The 27701-nt window shown below is 36.1% G+C and overlaps 1 pseudogene; it reads left to right on the forward strand.

Annotated features, from left to right (window-relative positions):
- LOC149568275 (DNA repair protein RAD16-like) overlaps positions 1–27701 on the forward strand; it is a 54621-nt pseudogene that overhangs the window by 7165 nt on the left and 19755 nt on the right.

The following is a 27701-nucleotide window of genomic DNA, read 5'->3' on the forward strand; positions in this document are numbered from 1 at the left end:
TTTCTTTTGGTCCTAGTTTTAGAGATGGTTCAACTGCATTAAGGTAGACACAAATATTGTGGTCAGTGTTAAAGTTGGGAATGTCATGAGACTCAGTTGTATCCCAATCAAAAAGCTTGGGATGGATCAAGGATAATGGCTTGGGCTATGGATATGGTTTGACTTGGCTTAAGGAAATAACCTTTTTTGGTAACTCATACATTGTATCTATCAAGTCTATAATGTGTGCTTCTTCTAAATTTTCTAGGAAACTAGAAGTTTGAGAATGCTCATTGTCCTCATTTTCAATTTCTACCAGAAAGAAATCTAGAAATAAGGTTTGGAACTAGAATTATTCATTTGGTCCATCATCACTCTAGGGATAAAGATCACGTGTATGCTCCATATCTTCTTCTGAACTATTCTGTCATGAATTGGCTTTGTGCGGTGAAGGGGAGTCTAAGCTAGAGGAAAACTCTTGTCATGTGATGGTGCTCTATGTAGGAATGTAAATTACATCACATTATTTATCATGGGTAGATTCCTTAGATATTAAATCAAATTCCCTTTTAGTAGAGTCATCATCATCTTCATTATTTATGGCATCCATGAATATTTCTTTTACCATATGCAGATCAGGGATTGATATGCTTATATCCTTTAGATGGGAGGTGCTCTGATTTATAATGTCCTTCTCTTTTGGTACCCAGACCAATGTGGAGGAGGAGGAATATTTGTGTCTATATCATGAATTATCAAGGTGTAGATGCTTAAGATAAGGTGAAAAACCTTCCTTTTCTTGTTTTGAATAGCCCACTCCTTTTTTTCAATTTGTTGGGTCTAAACTATGTTGTTAGTGGTTCCAAAATACCTTTTCCTTTTCCCAAAGGACCATCCCCTTGGTAACCCATTTTTTTAATCCACTCATAACCCTTTCCAAAAAGGTGGGGGGATATATCAATATGTCATATTCTCTCATCTTCTTCTTCTATTGTGCTTGTAGATATACCACTTTCTTTAATAAAGTGTTCATTTTAAGTGTTCTTTGTAGGTGGCCTACCATGCGACTTAGGAGATGATGGTGGGTCAAATAATGAAACTAAATATTCACATACACCCTTACATTTTAATTTTAATTTTTGGTCAAATTATTTTATTAAGTAGTCCATTTTCTCATAATGTATTTGTTAGGAGACTCTTGATGATAGTGATGATGGAGTGGAAGAACAAGAACAACCTAATTTCTCTTTTCCCTTAATCATTGTGGATAAGAGGTTGTTGTTTTGGATGGTGGAGCTTGAGGCTTCCACTGATGTAGACTGGATGACATTACTTGTTGAGATGGTCTTCTTCCCTATTGTGAGGAACAAGGGAGTTACAATATTGTGTATAGTTTTGGTCCCCGGGTATGGTTACCTTCTGGCTCATGTATGAAAATTTTAGACATTGGTGATAAGTGGAAGGGATTTCTTGCATGTCATTGATCCATGGCTTGCCCAATAAGATGTTGTAGGTTAGCTTCAAGTCCAAGACTTGACGGATGATTTCTTTTATGACTAGGCCAATCCTTATGGGTAAAATTACCATGCCTTTCGAAGATCTCTCATCATCATCATAAGCTTTAATTGTGATCTTTTTCTTGGGATCAATAGCATCCTCTGTATATCCTAGTGCTTTTACCAATCTTATAGTGCAAATTTTTAGGCCAACCCTACCATAAACTATAGCTCTTTTCACTCTATTCCTGTACATAAAGAATTCAATGTGCAATGGGGAGTTTTGAGGATGAGTGAAGGATATGCCATCCTATGTCAAGAAGGATACACAGTGAGGGGCAACAAGGTTGCTCACCATATTTTGGAATCTATTTACATCAAGGTCACTCAGAACTAAAGCTTTGGTGAGTATCTCCTTATGCTCTGAGGATATTTGCAATAATTCAAAAATAGAAATACAAGTAGAAGTTTGCAATAGTTGATTGACCAGAGTATATTTGGGTATGGTGGAACTCATTATGGCTTGGTCTAAATTGGTGGTTGCCCCTAGTAAAATTTCTTTAGAGGCTTGACCATAGGTGATGATGTTTAAGGCTTGTTTCTTATGTTTATATTTAACCACGATGACATTGACAGTCATAAAATCTTGAGATCATATTAATTGTGTTGTTATAATTATGAGCATAGTTGAATTTTTCATTAGAGGATGTGAGGTAGTTACTTTTGGAAGACTCATCTTTCTCATGATACATGAAAGGATTTTTAAAAGTCATTTAATCCTCATTATTATAGAGATGGTGTACTTCAATTGTCTCATCATCAATTAATTTTTGGATGGCTCCTTCAAGAGCATGGTAGTTATTCATGAGGTGTCCTTGGTTTTTTGATGATAGGTGCAAAAGTGTTTGACATTCCACCATTGTGATTTGACTTGTGGATCATAAGGTTTAGCTTATGGCAGTACAATGAGCTCATCAACTAAGAGCATTTGTAAAGCTCTTTTGTATGTCTCACCAATCGGTGTATATACCTTGGGTAGGTTGGTGGACTTGTACTCTCTTGGGGGGAGCTTGGTTGTATGCTACTTGTTAATTGGGATTGTTCTGCGTTGGAGTAGTTGTATTTTGTCAGTAGAATAGATGAATGTTATCTTGTTTTGGTGGGTTTTGGCAAGTATGTACGTTGGTGTTATTGATAGTTGGGTATGGTTGATTTGGATAGGGGTGAGGTTGTGGTTTGACATGATTGGCTTCTACCACCCCATCATTACCATGTTTTGATTATTGTTCCTTCACCATGATTTATGTGTGACATTTGACTAGCTAGATGAGTTGTGTGGTTGTGAGGTGCTATTTGAGAAACCTTTGTTATCTTTTGATAGCTTAATAATGTCATTTATTAATAGGGTTTCTTCCACTTTAGTTATGTTTTCTAAAGTGGTTTTAAAGTCTTTTGGACCTTAGAGTGGCAACCAATAATTCATGGGTTAAGATAGGCTATTGATGAAGATATTCGTCTTCTCCTTGTCTAGAATGTCTCAATGGTACTTAGCAAAGGTATATCTCAATATTTGTAAAAATACCTTGAAGGACTCTCTTGGGAGTTGTTTTGTATTGTAGAAGTTGATCATGGTAACCTCCCTTTCAATCTTGTATGCATATTGTGCAATGAAAACTAAAGCTAGTTGGTTGAATGACTTGATATTGGACAAGAGTTTTGAGAACCACTCTATGACTTGTCCCCCCAAACTCCTAGGGAATAGCCACTAAGGTAGGTTGTGTCATGAATGAATTCCATACTTAAAGTATATAATTTTTAGAGATGGTATTGAGGATATGATGTGCCAAAATATTTATCATATTTTGGTATCTGCATGTTCTGTGGAAAGGGTGTCAAGGTAATGCTTTTGTCAAGTGGGAGAGGGCATACCTTCTCAAGACTGAATTCAATCAATTGGACATTTCCCCATTTCATTCTTTCCATTTCCAGTTGTAGGTCTTGAAGTTTTTGAGTGAAACCTCTAGGGGTGATTCTTCTTGATCTCTCCTAAGGTTTGATAGATCGAAGTCAAATGGTAATTTCGCATCTTTTTGTGCCAATGATAGCAAGTAACATTCTTTATGTCATTTGAGTCTCTTTTGAATTTTCCATTATGTCAATGAGTTCAGGATTTTTTTGGAAATCCTCAATTTTTGTTTCAAGGCTATTTTCATCCCATATTTGAGATGAACCATTTTGTTGGAGGGTCCTAAGTTCTATTTTTTGAACAAGGGTGATTTTTTGGCAATGGTAGTTAATATACAATCAACAGTTGTAATAGGCTCAATGATATTTGGGGATTGCATAGATTTGATAGTTCATTTTGCTATTTTGGTACTTACCCATATGGGCAATCTTTTAGGTTCCTTTTATTTTGTAGCTACACTAGTTTTATGCAGTGGCATGAGATGTAGATGAGACCATTTTAATTCTTCTACATTTCAAAGGTATGAGGATTATTTTTAGACCAAAATGTGTTAGAACATCAAGCTGTGTTTCAAAAAGGTGTTCAGCAATGTTGATGATGATAAGACTCAATTTTGTGAAGTCAGGTAAGGGACAGATGTGTGTTTCCATTCATGTCTAACTTGATGTACAAAGTTGACGTAATGGTGACTATTGGATAAGAGTCCCTCCATAGGGTTGGAACATTGCTTGCTTTAAAGATTTTGGTCATTTTTCAGGGTTCCTTAGTTTTGTAGAATATTAATGAAGGAAAAGGGTATTGAAATCTATTGTCTGATCATGGATATTTTATGAGTTGATAGCCTCTATTTTGAAATTTCTCTCAAATGTACTACATGAATCTTCAAATGCATCATTTAAGTGCTTATATGTGTCATTTCATGGAGTGTCAGGAATTTTCTATAGAGTGGAAGTGTTTTGATATGTAGATGCCCTAGTGTATTGTTCAAATGTGTTGTTTCACTTATCAAATGTGCTAGTACACACTTTAAATGTGTTAAGGAAGTAATCAAATGTGTCATTTAGTGTTTAATGCATTATTCCAAGGTATACATCAGTATTTATATTCAGTTTAGTGTTGCTTTGTAGTTGTGTTTGAATTGGCTTGGAAAGGTTGTAGTCTGAAGTTCATTAACATGTATTAAAGAAGACACATTAAAGCTCAACAATAGTAGAAATGACAATAAAATAATCTCACACACACCTAGAAATGAAAGAAAATATCCTCTTGAAAAGGATTGCTAAGGTTGGTGACTATTAGGATTTAGTGTTTAACCAATAGAGTTCAAAATTACCTCTCTGGTGATAGAGAGCTTCCCACTAATGTAAAGGAGGTTTGGTGCAATCTCTTGCGAGACTACTAGAAAAAGGCTATATTTTGAACATGATTGACTTGCATTTGATTAGGAATGCAAGATGGAAGGCTTTCCCTCTCATCAACCTTGCTAAGGAAAATCTTGGGAGGTAGCCTTTCTATGATCGAATAATCTGCCTAGTGAAAAGCAGAAAAAATAGAAATTAGAAGCAAGTTTGGGAGTTTGATCACCCTAAAAGAGTGAGAGTGCATCCCTACAACTTCAATATCTCAAACAAAAAAAATAGGATTGTTCAGTTACAAGCCTTAAAAAATAGAAAAAAAGAGGCTCCTATTTAATTTACATGTTTGTTCATTCCCAAATTAATTCCTACTAACCCATTTCAAAAGGTTTGGCATTTTCATCAACTCAGTGAGTTGAGAGCATAGGCCTACTTCTGAAGAGATTAGAGGAATCAAACTCCTTACTTAAGCTCAGTTATAAATTTGGAAATGCCATAATCTAATTGATAAGGGTTTAGGCCTACCTAATTCAATGTTGGCAAAGGCTAGGTGCATTTTTTATTCTTTTCATTCCTTTCTCATAATTTTAGTGGCCTGAGAGTTTCTTTCTAGTCGAGAAGAGACCTATAAATACCTAGCAATCAAATCTGCAAGTTAGATGTGGTAGTTTATAGCTTTGATTAGATGTGCTATAGAAAATGGCATATGTGTTACAAAAATATGTAAATGCATTATAATATTAGTCAAAGTGCTAATTGATCATGTAAATATGCAACGAGATCTGGTAAATGCATTATAAAATAATACAAATGTGTTATAGAACACTTCAAATGCTTTATAGAACATTTCAAATGTGTTAGAAAATAGTATGGAAGTATTAAAATAATGTTTATAAGTGCCAAAATGTCAAAGAAATCTCATATCTAGTATTTATGAGCTTTGGAATGTCTTCAAAAGGTTGTTGCTCCTATTGTAGACACCTAAAAATCCTTTAGAAAATAAAGTATTTTTATTTTCTGAAAAAAATCTCTGATGACATCATAATTAATTTATTTATTTTTATGCCATTAAATCCTTTTATCTTAATTAAAAATATTTAATTAAGGAATCCCTCCCAAAAATGTTTAAATCTTATTTAAACATTATTTCCTTATTTATTAATTATTTAATTAATAAATTGACCAAAAATCCAAAAATAAATAATTTATTTATTTTTTGTCCAAAACTTGGCCAATTTCCTTAAGACCACTAACCTCTTCCAAAATCTTCTAAATCCTTCTTTAATTTTGATTAAAGGCTAATCCCATCATTTCCTACCCCTAATCCCAACTCAAAATATTTAATTAAGATTAAATATTAATCCTCATATTTATTAAAAATATTTTAATAAATATTTCCTCAACCTAAACTCTTGAAATAAATAAAACTTTATTTATTTTCTGAAAAATCTTATTTATCCTCATCCTAAAAGCCTAGACTCTTCTAGAAGATGTCAATTCTAATCCTAAACCCCCCTCTAACCTTGTCACATTCCCTAAACAAGGTTAGCCAACTCCTAAGCTAATCCTAATCCCTCTTCTAATCATGTGCACAACTTAAGCAAGGGTTAATACTTGCTAACCCAAGCCAAAGTCAATAATCTCATCCTCCTCCCAACCACCTCTAAGCCAAAGTCAACAATCTCATCCTCCTTCCAACCATCTTTATTTATGACCCAACCATCTCTATTTGACCCAACCATCCCCATTTATGGCTCAACCTCCCTCATTACTCCTTTGACCAACCCATATCCTACCCTCTCACATCCAATCACCTTCTGACATGTGTCACCTCCTAATTGGCTTTAAACAAGCACAATCCATGTGCTCCCCTTTGAGTGCATCCTAGCCCTCCCTTACCATCTTGCCATCCTTGCATCCTGATTGTCCATCCTTCCACCCCTTGGCCTATAAATAGAAGCCTCTCCCTTCACTAAAATCATCCACTTTTGAAGCAAACTTATAATGCTATTTTGAGAGCCTAAAAACTACTAAAATACTATTATAATGCTGAAAACCCTCCATACCTTCATTGTTGAATCATTCATCCACACTCATATTTGATTATTACTGATCCATTTGGAGCTTGAGCACATCGTGAGCATACATCCACTATCCATCAGGGACATAGCTTCGTCATCATGAGAAGCACTTGAGGAGTTTACCATCTTTGGTCTACTTTCCTCAATTTTGTCTTCTTTGGTCCTATCTTAAGTGTTTATTTGTTTTTAGTATTGAGAATTCTTTTTATAGATTAGTGTTCATTTTACTCTACTAAAAATAGGTGATACACCTATTATGTGTCTTTCCAAGTGTTGTAAAACCAATAACAAGTCATCTGCATAAAAAACTAGAGTAATACATAGATCTACAAGAAAAGTCAAATATTAGAAAGAAAAGTTAAAGAACAAATGAGGCTCTTGAATGAAGCCCCACGATGGGCACCAATTTGTACATGGTGGAATCAAGTATTCATGAGACCTTAGCACAGATGCAATTAGAATAATAATGAACTAATTTATACCCAAGAAATCATTGTTAAGTAAAGATTCCACAAACATCTCATGTTTCCCTAACTACAATTGCTAAAATTGTTCTCACACCAACATCTTAGTGATAGTTCTAGGATGGGAGTATGCTATGAATGTAGATCTACAAAAGTTTATGCAAGATCTATATGAAACTGTAGATTCTATTAAGATAATAACACTAAAATGCTAGAATATGTTCATGAATGAGACTAAAACAATGCTAAATGATGATAGATAAATGCTAGAATGATGCTAAAATGGCACTAAAATGACATTAATTCTCTATAATAACAATGCTAGATGAAAGATAGATCTAGATATGCCTATAGTATGGATGCCTACAAAACTTGGGTCCCTTTGCTCTTGATTTTCTCGTCTATTTATAGGATTGTAGGAGGGGGTTGGGGTAAGGATTAGGATTTTACTTTTCACTAGAGGGTAATGGTGAAACTAGAAATATCCCATAAGGCACCAAGATGAAAAGTTTAGCAAACTTGTTTGTGAGGATAAATGCAGATTTTTTAATTCTTTTAACTTCAAAGAGGAGGATTCTCACTTTTGAGAGGATAAATGACTATTGTTGATTTATTAAATGTTTCATTTAATTTCAACTTTTGTCTTTACCTTTTTCCTTTTTTTATTTCATTTTATGATTTTATGAATTATTTTTCCTCTTTTAAAAGTAATTTTGGTCCTTTTAGATTTGATAGGTGATTGATTGATTTAATCACTCAAATGACCTAATGTTTTTGATAAGGTAAACAGGTTTTAAGGGGTCCTGAAACCCATAAGTTTAACAACAAGAAAGGTTGAAAATAAGAGAAAAAATGCCCAGCCAAAACATAAGCCTTATGGCTGAAAATAAGCCCAAAGGCCCAGCTCAAAACAACTGCCCACTAAAAAGGCCAGAGAACCAACCAGAAAAATAGAGACCAGACAAAAAGCCAAAGCCAGGAGAAACAAAAACCAAAGGACAGAGACCCAACCTAGCAGACTACTTCTCCATCTCGAGCATGGTCTGGGCAGCTTCGGCGCACTCTTGTTGCTCTTCTGCCTTATGATCCTGGGCGTTCGTCAAATCCTGCTCCATAGTGTTGTCCTTGGCTTTATCCACATCCAGCCTATCTTTGTCTCTGTTCTGTTTATCATCTTCCTCCATCTAGTTCCTGTCTTTGAGATTTTCCAAGAGAGAGAGGATATTGTCGTTGATCGAAGCGAGGAGGGAGATCATTTGACTTGCCAGGTTGTGATTGTAGTTCTCAATATTTTTTACTCTCCTCTCCATCAGAGTCTCCTAGCTGTTCCGGTCGCCTTGGCTTTCTGCACCTATCTTGCTCTTAATTTTTTCCATTTGGGAAACCCTATCTCTGACATCCTCAAGCTCATGGAAAAGCCATTTAATTGATCTGAAGTTGTCGATCATGCTATTGCGGGCATTGTTCAACAGATTCATGCCCATTTCTCTTGCATTATCAGAAATAGCCACCATAGCTGGGTCAATTAGCTCATTGAGTCTAGGCTTCTCGAGGTCGTCCACCAGGAGTTGGGGGTTCATCGCCTCTCTGTAGATTCCCATAGTGGCCATTCTCACATTGAAGTTCTTCCAAGCCTTCCTTCTGTTATTAACTTGCACTTCCCCCTCAATCTGTCCAGAGTTGTCATTTTCCTCCAAAGGAGGCTGAGGATGTATAGGGGAGAGGGGAATGGGCAGAGAATCCTTTCCCTGACTACTGGAGCGCTCCATGCTCTCTCCCTCCCTCTTCTATCTTTTTCTTAGTTTCTCCTCATCTAGATCCTCCTTCGAAACCTTGTCAGAATCATCAGTATCCATTTCCTCCTCCACCTCAGCAGAGCCAGTTTTAGCTGGGGTATGACCTCTAGGGCTCTTTCTGCTGGGTAATTTGATAGAGGGGTAATCCTTCTTATGGCTTTTAGTCTTCTTACCTGAATGCTCAAAAACCTCATCAGAGCTGATGCTCTCGACATCATCAGAATCTGAGGAAAAATTGGAGCTTCTCTTGTCAACATCCACCCCCTGGATAGGGTTTTTGCTAATGGTTTGAGCATGGAAATGCTCATGAATCAGAAGTAGAAGACCCTCATGCAGTGCCGGGTTGACTGTAGCTTTCTTTTTAAAACTAGAAATGGCCTTGTTCATCGAGTTAAAAAGATAATACGGGAAGGAGATCTTACTACCATGGCGAAAATGATTCAGAATCACAAAATGGTGAGTCCTAACCCTATCAAACCTGGGGTCTAGGGTTATATATTCAATGCCAGCGTAGAGAACATACCTCCAGAGCTTCTTTATAGTATCCATTACAAAAAATGTCTCTTTCTTGCCCAGCTTGTTCAGCTCTTTAGTGTTTTTCACAAAATCCTTGATTGCATTAGAAGACATCTTCTTGTCTCTGAAGAATTTATGCCCCTCCATTGGAATCCACGTGACTTCAGCAACCACATCCTCAGTAATTTGAAAGTAGACCCCGTTCACCTTAACCTTACCATTATTCCATGAATTCACCATGCTGTTAGTGATCTCAAGATCCGAGCCATGAAGTTTCTTGAAGAAATTAGTAACCCCACCCTTTTCCAACTCTCTCCAAACTTTGGCCTTGTTCTTCCACTTCCGAACTTCCCCCACTGGCTCCTTTCTGCTCATCTCACCCGTCATGTTTACCTGATCAACTTCCACAATTCTCATGAACTCTGAACTGTGCAAGTTATTTGCATTCGAAAAAATGGTGATGTTTCTTTTATGATACCCGTGAATATACCCCTTTCTGAAAATAATGGTATCATCCTTTCGAATGTGTCAAAATGTCAGAGGAAACCCCTTTTGCTGGTGAAAATCACGATGCCAATAATGGCACTTACCATTTATTAAGCAATCTTTATTATCCATAATTGCATTGGATTTGAGCCATCCTTCCCAAGATTTTATCTTGGTCGATAAGCAACTTTGCCTCCGCCAAAAAATCTTTTCCGGCATGCCAGGTCAGATTATTGGTGGTGTTAACCCCTTTATTAGCAAACCAATCAGTGACTGGGTTTGCCTCTCTGTAAACATGAGTGATGTGGACCTTATCGAACTTTGTGAGAGTGGCGCAAGTCTCAGAAATTATGTTCGCAATCGTCCACGAGGGAGGGGAAATACCATTAATGGTATTAATAATGTTTTTGGAGTCCCCCTCAAGCCAGAGTTTAGTAATCCCAGCTTCAAAAGCCAACTTGACCACCTTACTCGCAGCTCTTGCTTCAGCCAGATGAATAGTCTGGATTCCCAGCGGGGAAGCAAAGGCAGCTATTCCCTCCCCATAGCTATTTCTTATGATTCCACCACAACCTGAAGGGCCTGGGTTACCCTTAGAAGCCCCATCAAAGTTGGCTTTTGACCAACCATCTGGGGGGAGAAGCCAGCTAGCATCCTGCCTTTTGAGGTTCCTGTCTTTTTCTTTATCTATCTTTCTGTCCCCTTCTTCTTCTTCTTCCTCCTTCTGCACTTGGAGATTTTCCTTTATATTCTTCGAGACCTTCCTGCCAAGGATTATAGCCGGCTCCTCTCTGTCTCTAAATATTCTATTATTCCTTTCCTTCCAAATTCCCCAGCAAAAATGGGGTAAAATCCAGTCCGAGTGATCCTGCTGACCAGCAATCTTACAAAGACCTTTCCACTGATGGAAAAAATCCATGAGATTATCCGGTTTGCACTAGAGGGTTTCATTATCATGTGTGATGACATTCCACACCTCCCTGGCATAGTCACATAAGGTGAAAATGTGATTTCCGGTCTCAGCCTGATTCTTACACAAGGGACATCTACTGGGCATAACATGTCCTCGCTTCATGAGATTGTCATGAGTAAGGATTTTGTTCTGAAGAGCCAGCCAGTAAAAAATGTTGATCTTTGGAGTGAGGCCCAGAATCCAAGCCTCTACCCAAGGGGCCTTCTCTTTTAAGCTCCAAAGGGAATTATAGCCTGAGGCAACAGAGTATCTTCCATTGGGATTATCCCTCCAGACCAGGTCATCCCCTAAATTGATAGGAATCATGGAATTGAGCATAAGCATTATAGGAGTCAAGTCCTCAGAGATGAGGGATAGGTCACTCCATTCCTGGCCATTCCAATAATCACAAACTTTGGACCCAATTTGATCAGTACAAGCTTGCATCCATCTCTCAAAAATAGGGTTATTGGTAAGTGGATCTTGGGAAAGCCATCTATCCGACCAGAACTGGATGTCCTTCCCATTTCCCAATTTCCATGATATCCTGGCCTTAGCTAGGTCCCTGGCTTTCATGATCCCATTCCAAATGTTCGATCCTTTTGTGATATCTTCATTAAAAAGGGTGAAAAGAAGAGTGGGTCTTCTAAGGTACTTGTTTACCAGGGTGTCCCTCCATTCACCAGTGCTACTGAAGATCCGCCATATTTGTTTAGCTAGGAGAGCCTTATTGAGGTGGGTGATCTTTCTAATGCCCATACCTCCGTACCTCTTAGGGAGGAAAACCTTCTCCCAAGCAACAAGAGGGTATCTTTTCTTCCCTTCATTACCATTCCAAAGGAAGTCTCTCTGGATTTTCTCCATTCTTTCAGCTATTTTCCCCGGAATTCCAAAGAGGCTCAGGGCGTAGATTGGCAGATTTTGAAGAGAAGATTTGACTAAGAGGCATTTCCCCGCTTGACTAAGAGAGACCCCTTTCCAACCAGCCATCTTCTTGTTGAATCTGTCCAAAATACCATTCCAAAAAGACTCCGGGGGTGAGGATCCCAAAGGGAGACCAAGATAGGTAGAGGGGAAAGAGCCTACCCCACAACCCAGAATCCTGGCGATTTTTCTTTGTCTAAACTCAGAGGTGTTGATGAAAAAGAGCGAGCTTTTGTTCCAATTAATCAGCTGACCCATCCCACTGGAGTAAGTATCAAGAATCTTCTTCAGGGCTCTGGCCTCTTTGACAGAAGCTTCCCCCCCAAGATAGTATCGTCAACAAATTGCTGATGAGTGAAGGGAATGCAATTAGAGGAGGGAAGGATCCCTTTGATACAAGCCTCATGATTTCTACAGTCTATAATCCTTCCTAAGAATTCAGCTAAAATGATGAACAAAATGGGAGAAAGGGGGTCTCCTTGTTTGAGGCCTCTGGAAGGTTTGAAAAAATTAGAAGGGACTCCATTAACCAGAATAGCCAAGGAGGAGGTGGACAACAATTGAGAGATAATTTTGCAAACTTTACTGTCAAAGCCAAAAGATGAGAGGACCTTCCCAAGGAGAGACCAGTCCACCCTGTCATAAGCTTTAGAAAGATCCAGTTTGAGAAACATACCTTCCCGTTTGGATGCCTCAAGAGAGTGGATGACTTCGTGCACCATCTGGATAGAATCCAAAATTTGTCTCCCTGGAACAAAACCCGATTGATGTTGCGAGATTATCATGGGCAAGATCTTGAGCATTCTTAAAGTGAGAACTTTAGAGATGATCTTGTAGAGTGAGTTGCACAGACTAATAGGTCTAAAGTTGTCCAACGAGTCCGCCCCAGGGGATTTAGGAATGAGAACCACAAAAGTCGAGTTTAGCTCCTTGAGAATAGATTTGGCTCCAAAGAATTCCTGGACAGCCTGAACAACCTCTCCCATGATCACCGGCCAGAACCTTTGGAAGAAAAAAGTGGGAAAACTGTCCGGGCCTGGAGCCTTGTCAGCAGGCAGAGAAAAGAGAGCCTCTCTAACTTCTGAAGCATTAGGAATAGCACAGAGCTGTTTATTATGGATAGGTTGAATGAGCTGAGGGATACAGTGTAACAAATCCTCCTGGTCCAAATTGGAAAGCATTGGGTCCTCAGAGAGAAGGCTAGAGAAAAAGGAAACAACTTCTTCCGAGATGGCAGATTCTTCAGTTAACAGCTCCTGCCACTTTCTGATACCATAGATCCTGTTACTAGCATGGTGCTTGAGGGTGGTTAGGTGAAAAAACTTAGTGTTCCGATCTCCTTCCTTTAGCCAGGTGATCCTCGATCTTTGCTTTCAAAATTTTTCTTCCTTATTAATAATGTTATGAATTTCAGACAGGGTCTTGAGCTCCAAAACCCTGTTGGTCTTAGTGTAACCTTCCTTCTGAATGCAATCTTGGATAATAGTTAGATTATCAAATAACTCTTTCTTTTCATGGAAGATATGACCAAAATCAGACTTGTTCCAAATTTTAATCATCCTCTTCACATTGCTAAGTTTTCTGGTGACTCTGAACATGGCTGAGCCCTCCACCTCTATCCCCCACCATTTCTTGATATTATCCAGGAGGTCAGGGTGAGAGGTCCACATTTTCTCAAACCTGAAAGGATGGTATCTCCTGTGTACCAGAGGGGAAACTAAAAGAGAAATGGAAGAGTGGTCCAAACCAATTCTGGGAAGCAGAGATAGTCGGCAGCTAAAGGATTGAAGCCAGTCCGAAGATATAAGAGCTCTATCCAGCCTAACCTGAATGCAATCATGACCTTTTCTCTTGTTTGACCAGGTAAAGGATCCGCCCTTAAGCTCTACGTCCATAAGGGCCGGATTATTTATGAAGTTAGAAAGATCCTGTTTACTTTCCCAATCCGGGGGCATACCTCCCTTTTTCTCTTTATCTTCTAGCGGTGTGTTAAAGTCTCCCATGATTATACCTTTCTTAATGTCACAATCTTGCACCATATTACCAACTTTGGTCCAGAAGTTTTTTCTATCTCTCTTATTATTGGGGGCGTAAATATTCACTAAAAACCAGGAATCATTGGTGTGCAAATGTTGAACTCTGCAGAAAAGAATGTTATCTTCATCATACTCAGCTACTATATTGAAATACTTATCATTGAAAAGTAACAGCAGTCCTCTAGACGCTCCTTCAGAGTTAGAGGCTATGCCCTTCATACTATTGTTGAACTTAATATTTTCCATCCTTTCCTTCTTCATTTTAGTTTCTTGGATTAGAAACACATCAGGCCTTTGGTCCCTTATCATATTTCTAATAACTTCTTGCTTGTGGATTCCATTGAGTCCACGAATATTCCAAGATAAGATCTTCATGATTTAACTACTGAACATGCTTCCTGGATGGTGCGCTGCGTACCATCCTTAATGTTTCTTCTGGCTTCCTCTTTCCTGATTTCATTCTTGTTTTTCCTTCCCACTAGGTTAGATTTGTGGCCGAGATCAGCCTTGGCCATGCTTCTAGTAGAAGGGGGAGATACCGGAGAAGGGTCCCTACTATTCTTCTTCTTTCTACTCTTGACTTCTGTCCAGGGATTCTCTTCTCCCTCTAGTCCTTATGACCTAATGTTACCATTGATTTGAAAGCCTATTTTTTTCCTTTGTTATCTGATTTTGTCTTTAATTTTCATTGTTTGATCAAAATTCAAGTTGTTTTAGGTCTTGCCAATTTTAGGGTGTCTCCAGTTACCACAAGTAGGGTTAATGTGAATTTTTATCACATTATAAATTTATTATACTATTAGTAATAATTTTATATCATAATTCTTAGATAAATCTTACAAACTTGTACAAACATATATAGATTAGAGCTGGTGATGGTCAACCATTGGTGAGGACATATGTGAGGACTCCTGATCACCCAAGGAAGACATGGAGAGAGGTATGTATGAATGTTTCCAATTATAAATAATTGTTTAATATGTATTTGAGTAACTAGTATAACTAGTATAACTTAACTAATCTAATTAGGGGTTTGAATTTTTTTATGTAGGAGTTATCAGACACAAAGAGCACATCAAAGAGGTTGTATTTTGATGATCCACCAGTAGCATATTGTATATTAGTTTTGAGATGTCTCAAGACACTTTTTTAGATGGTATACATGTTATGTTGTATCTAGAAACTTTGATATTCCAAACATGTTTTGAGGGCACGTGCCACATTTTGTAATTTTGTTTGAGATGACATATGCACCATAGTTGTCTATGGATGTACTCTATATAGATAGATGAATACATATGACATATCTATAACACATTATTTTTGTTATATTATAAATTACTGTCATTTTTTGTGCATTTGTGTATATTTTTGATGTTTATATAATCTTCTCTCAAATTTAACTTGAACTTGGATAATTGAATGTATGTTTAGTATTTTCATTTAAGTTATTTTAATTTGTTAATTGAATGTGGTGGGAGAAGCATTGTATTTGGAAAGATACCAAGGGGTCACTTGGATGACTTAGACCAAATGAAGACCAAAAACCTAAAAGGTCTCAAATCAATGTAACTTGGGTCATTAGTGTGTAACAAATGTAAATGGACTCATGAAACATCTATGTATGCAATGTCGACATGGTGAGGAAAATGACTCTACAAGGGTCACTATGTAATTGCATGAAGGAGTGTGGTCTTTAAAGGTTTAGAGGGAGTGAAAGTGTATAATAAATCCAATCTTGGTCATGCAATGATGTAAAAAATGGCATTATTGTATAATGGGCTCAATAGTGTCTAGTTGTCAATATGGCCTATAAGGGCTAGGATGTAAGTTAGTAATGATTCAATTATTTTAAAAGAACATGAAATACATCCATCAATAGAAGTATTAGTATTATAATCATGAAGAGGATAATATTTTTTGAAGTCATCAACTTGATAACATTATATGTTTCAGTTAGTGGTTAGTCAATAGTTAATAGAATGTTAAGAGACCATAGTCAGTTTAGGGTGGGTACAGATGTTCTATCAACTCAATGACCAAGATAGGGTTGTCAATAGGGTTCAATCACCCATCTAGAGTTAATAGAGTAGATAAATTAAAAGTTTGAGCTGATACGATCAAATTTTCTCATGAGAATTGTTTCAAATTAATAGAAGCAACATTGATAATGGATTATAAGATATGTCTATCAACACAATTCAACTAATCACCACTACAAGATTTGGCATCAACAGAGATTGTTGTGCCAAATATAAATGAATGTGAATCTCCCAAAACTGAGAGGGTTTATTCTAGACTCAAAAACATAGTCTTGTAGAACCTAATAGTTTATACATACCCCTCATGAGCTCTGAGCTATGGTCCTTTGAAAATCAATGTTCAATATTGCTTTGGGAGCCTCGGGTACACTTCAAACCAAGGTAGGCACATATGTTCTATTGACTCAATGACCAAGACAAGGTGTTCAAGAGGGTTGACTAGCCCATCTAGAGCTAATGGAATAGATGAATTGATGCCTTACTACATGGCTTGAAAGATATGCACAACAATACAATTCAATTGATCTTCACTACAAGATTTGGCATCAAGTGAGATTATTGTGCCAATGTAAATGATTTTGAATTTCCCAAAATTAAGAGATGTTATTGTAGACCTTGGAAACATGATCCTATAGTACCCAACAATTTTTCCATATCCCTCATGAGCTTCGAGCTATGACCCTCTAAAAATTGTTTCCCAATATTGCTTTGGGAATCTTAAATATACTTTAGATCAAGGTGGGAGTGGACGTTTTATCAACTCAACAACCAATATGGGGTTGTTACTATGGTAAACCCGCCCATATAGAACTAAAAAAGTAGATAAATTGATTCCATGATGTATGACTTAAAAGATATGCACAAACAATTAAATTGATCTATAGTGCAAGATTTGGCATCAAGTGAGATTTTTGTGCCAAATGTAAATGAATTAAAATCTTCCAAAAATGAGAGAGATTATTGTACATCTTTGTAACATGGTCCTGTAGCACTTGAAAATTCATCCATAGCCCTCATGAGCTCCAAGTATTGCCCTCTAAAAATTGCTACCCAATATTATTTTGGACACCTTGGGTACATTTCAAACTAGGGTGGAAATGAACATTCTATCAACTCAATGGCTAAGATGGAGTTATCACTAGGGTTCACCAACCCATCTAGAGATAATGGAGAAGATGAATAAATTCCATGATGGATGGTTTGAAAAACATGCACATTGACACAGTTCAACTAATCTCTACTGCAAGATTTGACATCAAGCGAGATTGTTGTGCCATATGTAGATAAATTTGAATCTTTCAAAATTGAGAGAGGTTATTGTAGATCTCAACAAAATGGTCTTTTAGAACCTAATTTTTTTTCCATAACCCTCAAAAGTTCCAAGCTATGGCCCTCCAAAATTGCTTTGGGCATCTTGGGTGCACTTTGAACTAGGGTGGGTGTAGGTGTTCTATTGACTCAATGGATAATATGGGGTTGTCACTAGGGTTCACCCAAACATCCAAAGCTAAAGAAATAGATAAATTGGTACCAAAATGCATGGTTTGAAAGATATGCATTGCAACATAATTTAATTGATCTCCATTGCAATATTTAGCATCAAGTGATATTGTTGTTCCAAATGTAAACAAATTTGAATTTCCCAAAAATGAGAGAGGTTATTGTAGACCTCAAAAAATGGTCCTATAACACCTAACATATCATCCATACCCCTCACGAGCTTTGAGCTATGAACCTCTAAAATTGTTGAATATTAATTTAGGCATCTTTTTTACACTTTCAAACTAGGGTGGGAATAGATGTTCTATCGAATTAATGAATTAGATGGGGTTACCACTAAAGTTCACCCCCTCATTCAAAGCTAATGGAGTAGATGAATTGATTCCATGATGAATGGATTTAAAGATATGCACTGTGACACAATTTAGCTGATGTCTACTAGCAGGCTTGGCATCAAGTGAGATTGTTATGCCAAATGTAAATGAATTTGAATCTCCCAAAATTTAGAGAAGTTATTGTATACCTTAGAAAGAAGGTCTTGTAGTACCTAATAGTTTTTCCATATCCCTCACAAGCTTTGAGCTATGGACCTCTAAAATTATTAACCAATTATATTGGGCACCTTGGACACACTTCAGATCAGGGTGGGCATAGATTTTCTATTGACCCAATGGATAAGAAAGGGTTGTCAATAGGATTCACCAACCCATTTGGAGCTAATAGAGTAGATGAATTGATGCCACGATGTATGACTTTAAAAATATGCAAAACAATACAATTCAACTGATCTCCACTGCAAGATTTGGCATCAAGCAAGATTATTGTTCTAAATGTAAATGAATTTGAATCTCCCAAAAATGAGAGAGGTTATTATAGACCTCAGAAACATGTTTCTATAGAATATAACATTTTTTCCATACCCTTCACAAGATCTAAGCTATGACCTTTTGAAATTTTTTGCCCAATATTACTTTGGGTATCTTGGGTACACTTGAAACCATGGTGGGCGAGGATGTTCTATCAGCTAAATGGCCAAGAAAAGGTTGCCACTATGGTTCACATGCTCATCCAAAGCTAATGGAGAAGATAGATTGATTCCATAATGTGTGGTTTGAAAGATATGCACTAAGACATAATTCAACTTATATCTACTACAAGATTTGGCATCAAGAGAGATTGTTGTGCCAAATGTAAAGGAATTTGAATCTTCCAAAACTAAGAGAGGTTATTGTAGACCTCAACAACATAGTCTTGTAGCATTTGAAAATTTTCCATACCTGTCACATGATTTGAGCTATTTCCTTATGAAAATCACTACTCAAGGTTTGGGAACCTTGGGTACACTTCAAACCAGGGTGGGCACAAACATTCTATCAACTCAATAGATAAGATGGGGTTTTCACTAAGGTTTAGCCACTCACCTAGAGCTAATAGATACAACTAATTGATGCCATGATTCATTTTTTTAGGGATAATTGACAAATTTTATGCTCCCTCTACTTTATTTAATGACTTTTACCACTTTGACTAATCTTTGACCAATTTAGGGACTAACTAGTCAAATGCTTCACCTTATGCCTAAATTAATAAAATCAAGGAGTTTACATTTATAATTTTTCATATGTTTCATCATTGTAAGTATTCAAAACAAACAAATTATGAATTTATATGTTCACCATGTACAAATACATTCATAAAAGAAAAAGTACTAGTACATGTACATCCTTGTATAACCCAAGTTGTATAAACATATATTGTATATATTATAATGTGTACAATTACATCAATGATATATGCTTCAAACCTAGATACACAATTACAAAAAATCCTAGACTAAAAAATAGTATAAGTGTCTATGTTCCACTTGTCAAAATGAATCTAGCTCCATGCACTACTGCCCTTGATGACACCTACATTCGTATAGCATAAACATATCACTATTGTAGTCCCATTATAATAAATAAATAGTGATCAATACCAAAAAAGTAAGATATACTCTAAAGTACGATAGAGGAATTTTATACATCCATCATATGATTAAACCTCTACATTTGGAAGGCATAAGGATAAGATTAGTTAATTGGAAAAAAAAATTGGTTCACTTAATCATTATGAAAATAACAAAATAAATGAAGCCAAAAACATAATGAAAGAGTGTACCATGGACTTTAATGACAATTTTTTTGCACTAATCAAGTGTATTTGAATCATCTATATCTATGATATTGTATCCAACTGCATTCATAATCCATTTATTTACAAAAGTAAATATTTTGTCTTAGAATATAATAAGAAAATGTGCAAATGATGAATTTAATTTAAGCATAATGAACATAGTAAACCTTAGTGTGAGTTGCTATATCTAGTGGAGTTTTCCTATAGGGTCTTCTCTATACTTGAGGGCATCCAATAGGGCTTCATGATCAATAGTAATAATAGTAAAAAGTTCCTTTTTATTTGGTCTTCCTTGATGCTTCAAAAACTTGACATTTGTTTCTATAACAAGGTGTGAATATATGAGAATGGTTTTGTGCTTCTCATTATCTTTGAATACATGAATTATATTATTTCTAAGCATGTATGTTTGCAACCATGTTCCAACAATAAAAACTAGACCAGTAGGATATGCGAATTCATCATCATCTATGATAAGTTGTGCAAGATTTTGTTTACCTCTTACAAAATGTGAACCAATAATCTAATTTCTCATCATACCCCTGTGATGCAACCAACACAAATAAATGTCATGTCTAAACAAGATCTGATAGATGGTTTTACTCAAATGAACTTTCCATGTCATCATTTCTAATAGAGACTATGGAGCCCATGTATCCACCCACTAAATCTAGTTACAATGATCCCAATCACACTAAAAATAACTAGGACAAAATCAAGATAGTTGTCATGTCAAAATGGTTCATGTACTAGAATTAGAGCTCTGGAATGAATGCATTTTTGAAGAATCTCTAACAATATAATAGTCTAATCTATCACCTGTGGACCCCTCCTCAACCAACCAAAAGAACCTGTGTGCTACTGAATAGAGATCACCATGTCCCCCACCCCCACCCCCCACCCCAACTAGTACATTTGACCCCATTTTTAGACCAAAGTTTTTGACCATCTATTAAAATGTTTTAGATTGGTTAGAATATGCAAGGAAAAATATTTTTAAAAAAAAATCCATGCTCGTGTTGCTCAAAATTTCAACCAACAATAAGTGTTGGTCAAAATTTTGACCAACACGGGCTTCATATGTTAAAATGAAAAAGGTCAATTTCCCTATTTCATTTTTATGAGAAACTTGTACAAAAATATGATCAAGGGATGCTCAAGACTTGGGAATCTACTGTATATGGTCATTGTGGATGAGCCAAAATATGGTAAGGGTAGAGATGATGGTTTTCTTTGTTAATGCTAGAATATCTTCTAGTTGTTTTAGCGTCAATTTTTGTGGCTATACTAGACATTATTGTTTCGTCTGTTTTGCTTAGGATTTTCAAATCATACCATGGATTGAAGGTGGATTAGAACACCTACAATTTTTGTTCTTCTTTGGTCAACATTCCTTTCATTTCTCTAATTTGGTCCATCATTATAATCTATAAGTTTTTCTTGATGTTTCTCCTACAAGTCCTCACAATTGATTTCTTTTTGTATTCTGCTAAAACAAAAATGAACATTTTGGATCCCATTTTGAGGACCAAATGCTGATTTTATGCTTCACTCAACTTATTCCACTAGTATAATGGAAGTATTCAGAAACACCAATCATGGCATATAGAGAAGCAAAGATCTTTCTTTCATACATTCTTCTATTAATGGCCTCCCTAAACAATGAAGAATCTTATTCTTCTAAACTCTACAAAGACCCATTACAGTCAGAAGCCTCATCCACCATGAAAATGTTAGGCATGCAACTATTAGTATTGATAGGCTCTTCCATTCAAGAGTCTTGAAGAATCTTGAACTATTACTATTGAAGAATCTTGTTCTTATAAAAAGGATGGTTGTATAGAATGAGTTAAATTGAGCTTCTCAAGTTTTAAGTATGCTACATTTTTGTTGACATGGTTTTCATTGTATTTGTTATAGTCACAACACTTCTCATCAACCACACAAAGAGTGATGGCATGCCCTTTGATGCAGAGGTGCTTGTAGCTAGTGACCATGAATTCGATGAGTGTGGACACATTTTTAGTGGTACATATTTGGCTTTGTGTATTCAGGGTCTCAAGAAACCTTTAGGATGGTGTATATACATAAATTTAGGTTAAGAAACTAGCTTTCAAAGAGATATTGGATCAATAGCTATATCATCATAAAGTTTGTTTTGGTTTTGAGTTCTAATTCTAGTTTCTAGTGTACATTTACAAATAACTTAAGGAAGTCCTTAAAAAGTGAATATTTTACTTGAGGTATAGCTTGGTTTAGTCTTTTATTATTAGCTGAAGTTTTCAAATATCTGGTTTTCATTTCTTTTTATCTACAATATGCTTTGTATTGGAGGGCCTTTTGTGTATTGTTCTTGAGCATACTAGGGTCTAAATATAAATAATGTGCCATCTGCTTAAGCTTGAGCTGCTTTACCTAACTTTGAACCAAACATATATATGAGCTTGAAGCATGATAGAGTATGAAATTATATCTTCTGCTAGGTTTTAATAAGATTTTGTAGTGATTGATTATAAAAGGATTTTCTTCCAATGACATATTTTGAAAGAAAAGTTAATGATGCAAATTGTATTGGGTATGAGTGATATTCTAGTGCTTGAAGTTGTTTGAACCTATTGCTTGCCCTTCAGATAAGAAACCTACCATGGAAGCGATATTACCTAATAGAGGCAACAGAAAGAAATAGAATGCAGAATATGTCTATAAAGCATCACATCTAATCACTGAGACAATTTTGAATCAAAATAACTCTAGGACTAGAAAATGGGCTAAATGCATAACATACTATGAGAAAATCACAAAACTCAATCAACATACATTAACACCCACTAGTCTACCATGAAAGTGAAACTAATCAAAAGAAGTAAACACAAGGTTAGAAACCCCCTCTTTTGTTTGTAGCTCCCATGTCCTTCTTTCTTCTCTATATGATGTAGCTCCAACTTTCTTATAGTGCACACAATATTGAAGCAAATTCTATGATAGGGATAATGCCACGAGAATACTAGAAGTGTGATTTCAAACTTTGAGAGAAAATGGTGTGAAAATGAAAAGAAGCTAAGGACTTGAAAAAATGCTCCAGAATTAGGACCTAAAGGCTCAAGAATTAGGGACCAAAAATGAGAGGAGGAATGCTCATTTTATAATGGGCATGGAGGGTGAGAGCATTGGATTTTTCAACCTTAGATATGCGATGTGGCAAGAGATTCCTTTGAGAATCCATGAAACATATGCCAAAAGATGCCAAGTATAAGATTCTATGATGCATGGAAGTCAAACTTGTCTAAATGTGGAAGAGAATCTATGATGCGTCATAAGACACCTCAACCCACTTAAAGCCAAGAATCTATGACAAATAAGCCAAATAAGGACATGCATAAGGAATAAGAATATTTGATCATGAGATATCTTATCCAAGTGTCAAAGAAGAATCCATGAGGTGTCATATCCAAGTGTCACTATGATGCAATATTATATGGAATATTTGAATTAAAAATCCTTTTATTCCACAAAATAAGAATTAGTAGAAAATGGGATTAATGATGGAAAATGGAACTTAGGAAACTAATAATTCCCATGGTTTGTGGATAATGAATCAATTAATTAATATAATTAATTAATTAAGGGTGATAATTAGGAAGAATAATTAGAAAGAATAATAGGATTAAATTATGGGTTATTTAACAATGTCAAAGATAAGATACATTGAATGATAGTTTGACCTAGCACTAAGAGCCGCGATAGTACTAAGGTAAGATTGATAAGATTGATAGGTAGATAGGTTTCCAAGGCACTAAAATCCACAACAATGCTTAGGATTAAATAAATAATGATTGATTTGGGATGTTTGATATTATTTGTGATGATTAGGACTAATTTTGAGTGATTCTAATTTGATTTGGGGAGATTTTGAGTTGATATGAAATGGTTTTGAGTTGATATGAAATTGATGTGAAGAAGGATACAAATGATAAAGTATGATGAATTTGGCCAAAAGATCAAAGTTAGTAGAATGAGAAAATGGGTCAAATTAGTATGAAGAAGTGATGAAACTATAGATGCAAACCATTTTTTAGCGTCTAAATTTCCCCCCCCCTTTGATACAATGTGATTTAGAGCATTGTGTTAAAGAATGCTGATGATAAAGCCACAACATGCTCCAATAGTGATGATATATATGGGTTCCCCCTCAAGAAATTGAATAAGATAAGAATATGATAAGTCAATTTGTTGAAAATGAGAAGACAAAACCATAGCAACTAATATAATGAAAATCGAAGGTAAAATGTGAAAGTTATGAGGCCTAGAGTGCAACATAAGATCAACTAGGAGCTCGAGAGTGATTGCATGGGCTACCACTAAAGAAAGAAAAAAAATGATGAAAATAATAGTTCATTTTTTCCAAAAAAAAGATACAAATCCAATGCAACTAACAGACTGCAAATTTGAGTTAAAATGCAAAAGTTATGGGCTCCAGAGTGCAACATAGGGGCTCTAGAAGCAGTTCTACGCATCCTACTGCCCCAAGTGTGCCCAAAACTCAACCAAGTGCATCATTATAGTACCAAGTCTATCCATGATGCACTTGGGAAGACCAAGTGGACTCAAAAAGTGCAAAATGTGCCTGAGAAGGCTCCAAGGGCCAAAATCAACATGATAGGGGGCAACCAGGAGCCCAAGAGTAGTTGCATGGGTTAACACTCCATATAGTTACCAAATAATAAAAATTATAGCTTATTATGTTCACAAGAAAGATATGAGTCCAACACAACTAAAAATTCATAAATCGGAGTTGAAACACAAAAGTTATGGCCTACAGAGTGCAACATAGGGGTTCTGGGAGCAGTTCTGGATACCCTAGGTGCCCAAGTGCGCCCAAAACTCCACCAAGTGCATCAATGTCGTAGTTGGCATTCCAAAGTGCATCAATGATGCAGTTGGTATGACCAAATGGGTCAATGACATAGTTGGGAACCCTAATTGCTCCCTAGGATGCACCCGAGCTTCGATTAGGGTTCGAATGGTCCCAGATTGAGCTGAAACTTGGCAAAGGCTAGCATAACCATAGGAGGATGTTAGAAACATGATAAAATGCAGTAAAAGGTGGTCAAAATTCTTATAATTTGGTCAAAAATAGGGCAGATGTAGGTCAAACTTAGGTAAATGCTAATAGAGAATCATGCAAAGGGCTCGAAAGGGTGCAAACAGACTCAGAATGGCTTAAAATTTGGAACACATGTTAAAAACCCTAGGAAGAGTTGAAAACATAGGTTAAATAAGGCTATGATAGTTAGAGAAAAGTGAAACTTGGTCAAACTTAGGTTTGATAGAGGAAAAAGGTTGACTGATGGATAAGGATAGGGTCAAAATGATGTAAGCGAGCTCAAAATGATTTGAAACTTGGCAAACATGTTCAAAACCCTAGGAAGAGTTCAAAACATAAGTCAACATAGTTAGATGTGTTCAGAAAAGAGTCAAAATTAGTCAAACTAGAGTCAAACTAAGTCAAATTTGAGTGAAAAGTCCAACGACACTCTAAAAGTGCAGATTGCCTCCTAAAAGGCTCTAGGGGCCAAAAATAACCCGATTGGACTCAGAATGCCTTGAAACTTTGCATGCATGCCCAAAATAATGAAAAGATGTCATAACATGAGTGAAATCATAAAAAATGGTCAGATTTGGTCAAAGATGATGAGACAAATGTCATACTACGGTTGAACCAGGTGGAAAGCCACAGAAAGTTGATTGATAGTGTAGGATGATGAAGGAATGCATGAATGCAAGATGAAGATGATTTGGTGAATCATAAGACATGATCATGGTGATGGAGAATGAGATAAAGAAGAAAGATGAGAGGAGGAGATGTTAGTATGATGGAAAGACTTTTTCTTTTATAGATTGCACTATATGCCAAATGGAGCTTTATATTGATATGGTAAATGGAATGCAATGAATCATGGCATAAAGGGCTAGAGCGAAAATGCAAGCCTTTTGTGTAAATAAGCATGATGCAGACAAAGAATGACCTTGTCCTTCCTGAGGCATATGTACATGCCCCAGATTCTCAAAGGTACATTGTAATAGATAGAAATAGAAAAAGATGACCATGAACCATCCCGAACAGTCTCATAGATCAGTTTTATGTCATCGAGTGACATAGGAACATGATCGAAAAGAAAATAAAGAAAAAATAAATCACTCACTAAATAGTGTGAGCCAATATCCATTCTTGTCCATTATTGCTTGCTTTTTAGTGTTCTAGGTGTTTAGATGGTGTTTGACATGTTGATGATGTGATAGCTCTATTTGTGGATTTAGTTGATAGGTTCGTAGTGATATATTTGATTGATTATTGGTTCATGTTGTTCAGATGGTGTAATTGTTGTGAAAGTGTAGTGCTCTGAGTTTTAGTCTGCAAAGTGCAAGTGCATATGCAAAAGGGGTGGTTATGCATAGTGAAAATTTACAAGGTTTATTGTAGATTTTGATGGGTTTTGTGATTTTTAGGGTTTTTTTGGGGGTATTTGATGTTTTTTAGGGATATTTTAGGACATTTATGATTTTTAGTGGTTTTTTCAGGACTTTATATGATTTTTTAGGACATTATGTGATTTTTAGTGCTTTTTTTCATGACATTATATGATTTTTAGTGCTTTTTTCAAGATATTTTAGGATTTTTAGTGCTTTTTTCAGTTTAGGATGTTTTCAGGATCGTATTTGAATTTTTAAGGATTTTTTAAGGATCATAAAAGCATATACAAGTGTTAGCTCTAATCTGTTATGTGATAGGTCCAATGGATAAAATTTCTTAGGGATATGCCCCCAGTTCAAATTCAAACTCGTGCACCATGTAGGTAATATGCCCCCAAATGAGATGCAAACTATGTACAAAGGTCAATGATAGAGTGTGTGTAGACCGATGATGCATAGGAAAGATAAAAAAGGACATTAACCAGTTCGTGAGCTATGATAAGGGAACAAGGATGTCTTGCAATATGAAGGATATGATCAAGGAATGATAGAGGGGGGAAAACTAGATGGAATTCTGATAGATGGAGGAGCAACAACTGATTACACATGGTCCCTGTTTGGCAGGTTTTCACCATGGTACTTGCCCAAAGTGCCTATTTGCCAGGTTTTCACTTTTGGAATTTTTTTTTCTCTTGACTCAAATTTTCATGCCAAGATGCCTATTTTCCAGGTTTTCATCAAGGCATCCATTTTTTCATGACTTTTTTCACTTTTTAAAAAAAAAAAATTTTATTCAAGAATTTTTGCTATTTTTTTGATATTTTTTTAGGACTTTTAGATGGAATCAAGAATGTTACTGACAACTACTAATAAGAAATCTGTTGTTGTTGCTACTAGTTGATAATCTCAAGGTCCATGACTGAACATAACTACATAGGATTTTTTATGAGTCTATAGCTAAAATCAAACCACTAGAAAGGCTTTGAGATATACCATCATGTACCGTATGTAAGACAATGTCTACCTCTTGTGAATAAAGGCATCTAAGGATAATTGGGTCAATGGATATGTCATGTGGAATGTCACTGATGATGACATATGCAAAGACTTGTTGGATGAGGATTTGATCTTGGGTGTTGGGAAAATTAGGTAGTTGGATGTGGGGATAAACAATTGGATATAAGGGAGGGTTGAGACCAATGACCTTCCACATGAACGCTGATCAATAGAGCTCCAAAATACTTTGTGGCATGTTGAACACTGGAACACTGATATTCATGGCATCATATTTTTCATTTTGTATCTACTTAGCTTTTGATTTTTTACGGTCTAATGGTTCCTTTCAGTTTTCACCAAGAGACGTATGCTCATTTTTTTTGCTTTGCTATGAAATGGAGTTGATTCCCAACAATATGTCAATGTGTTCACTTTAGGAAAAAATGCTTCTTTATGATTATTGTCC

The sequence above is a fragment of the Cupressus sempervirens genome, chromosome 3 (genome assembly GCF_028749045.1).
Source record: "Cupressus sempervirens isolate cs-2001-9-10 chromosome 3, ASM2874904v1, whole genome shotgun sequence".
NCBI lineage: Eukaryota > Viridiplantae > Streptophyta > Pinopsida > Cupressales > Cupressaceae > Cupressus > Cupressus sempervirens.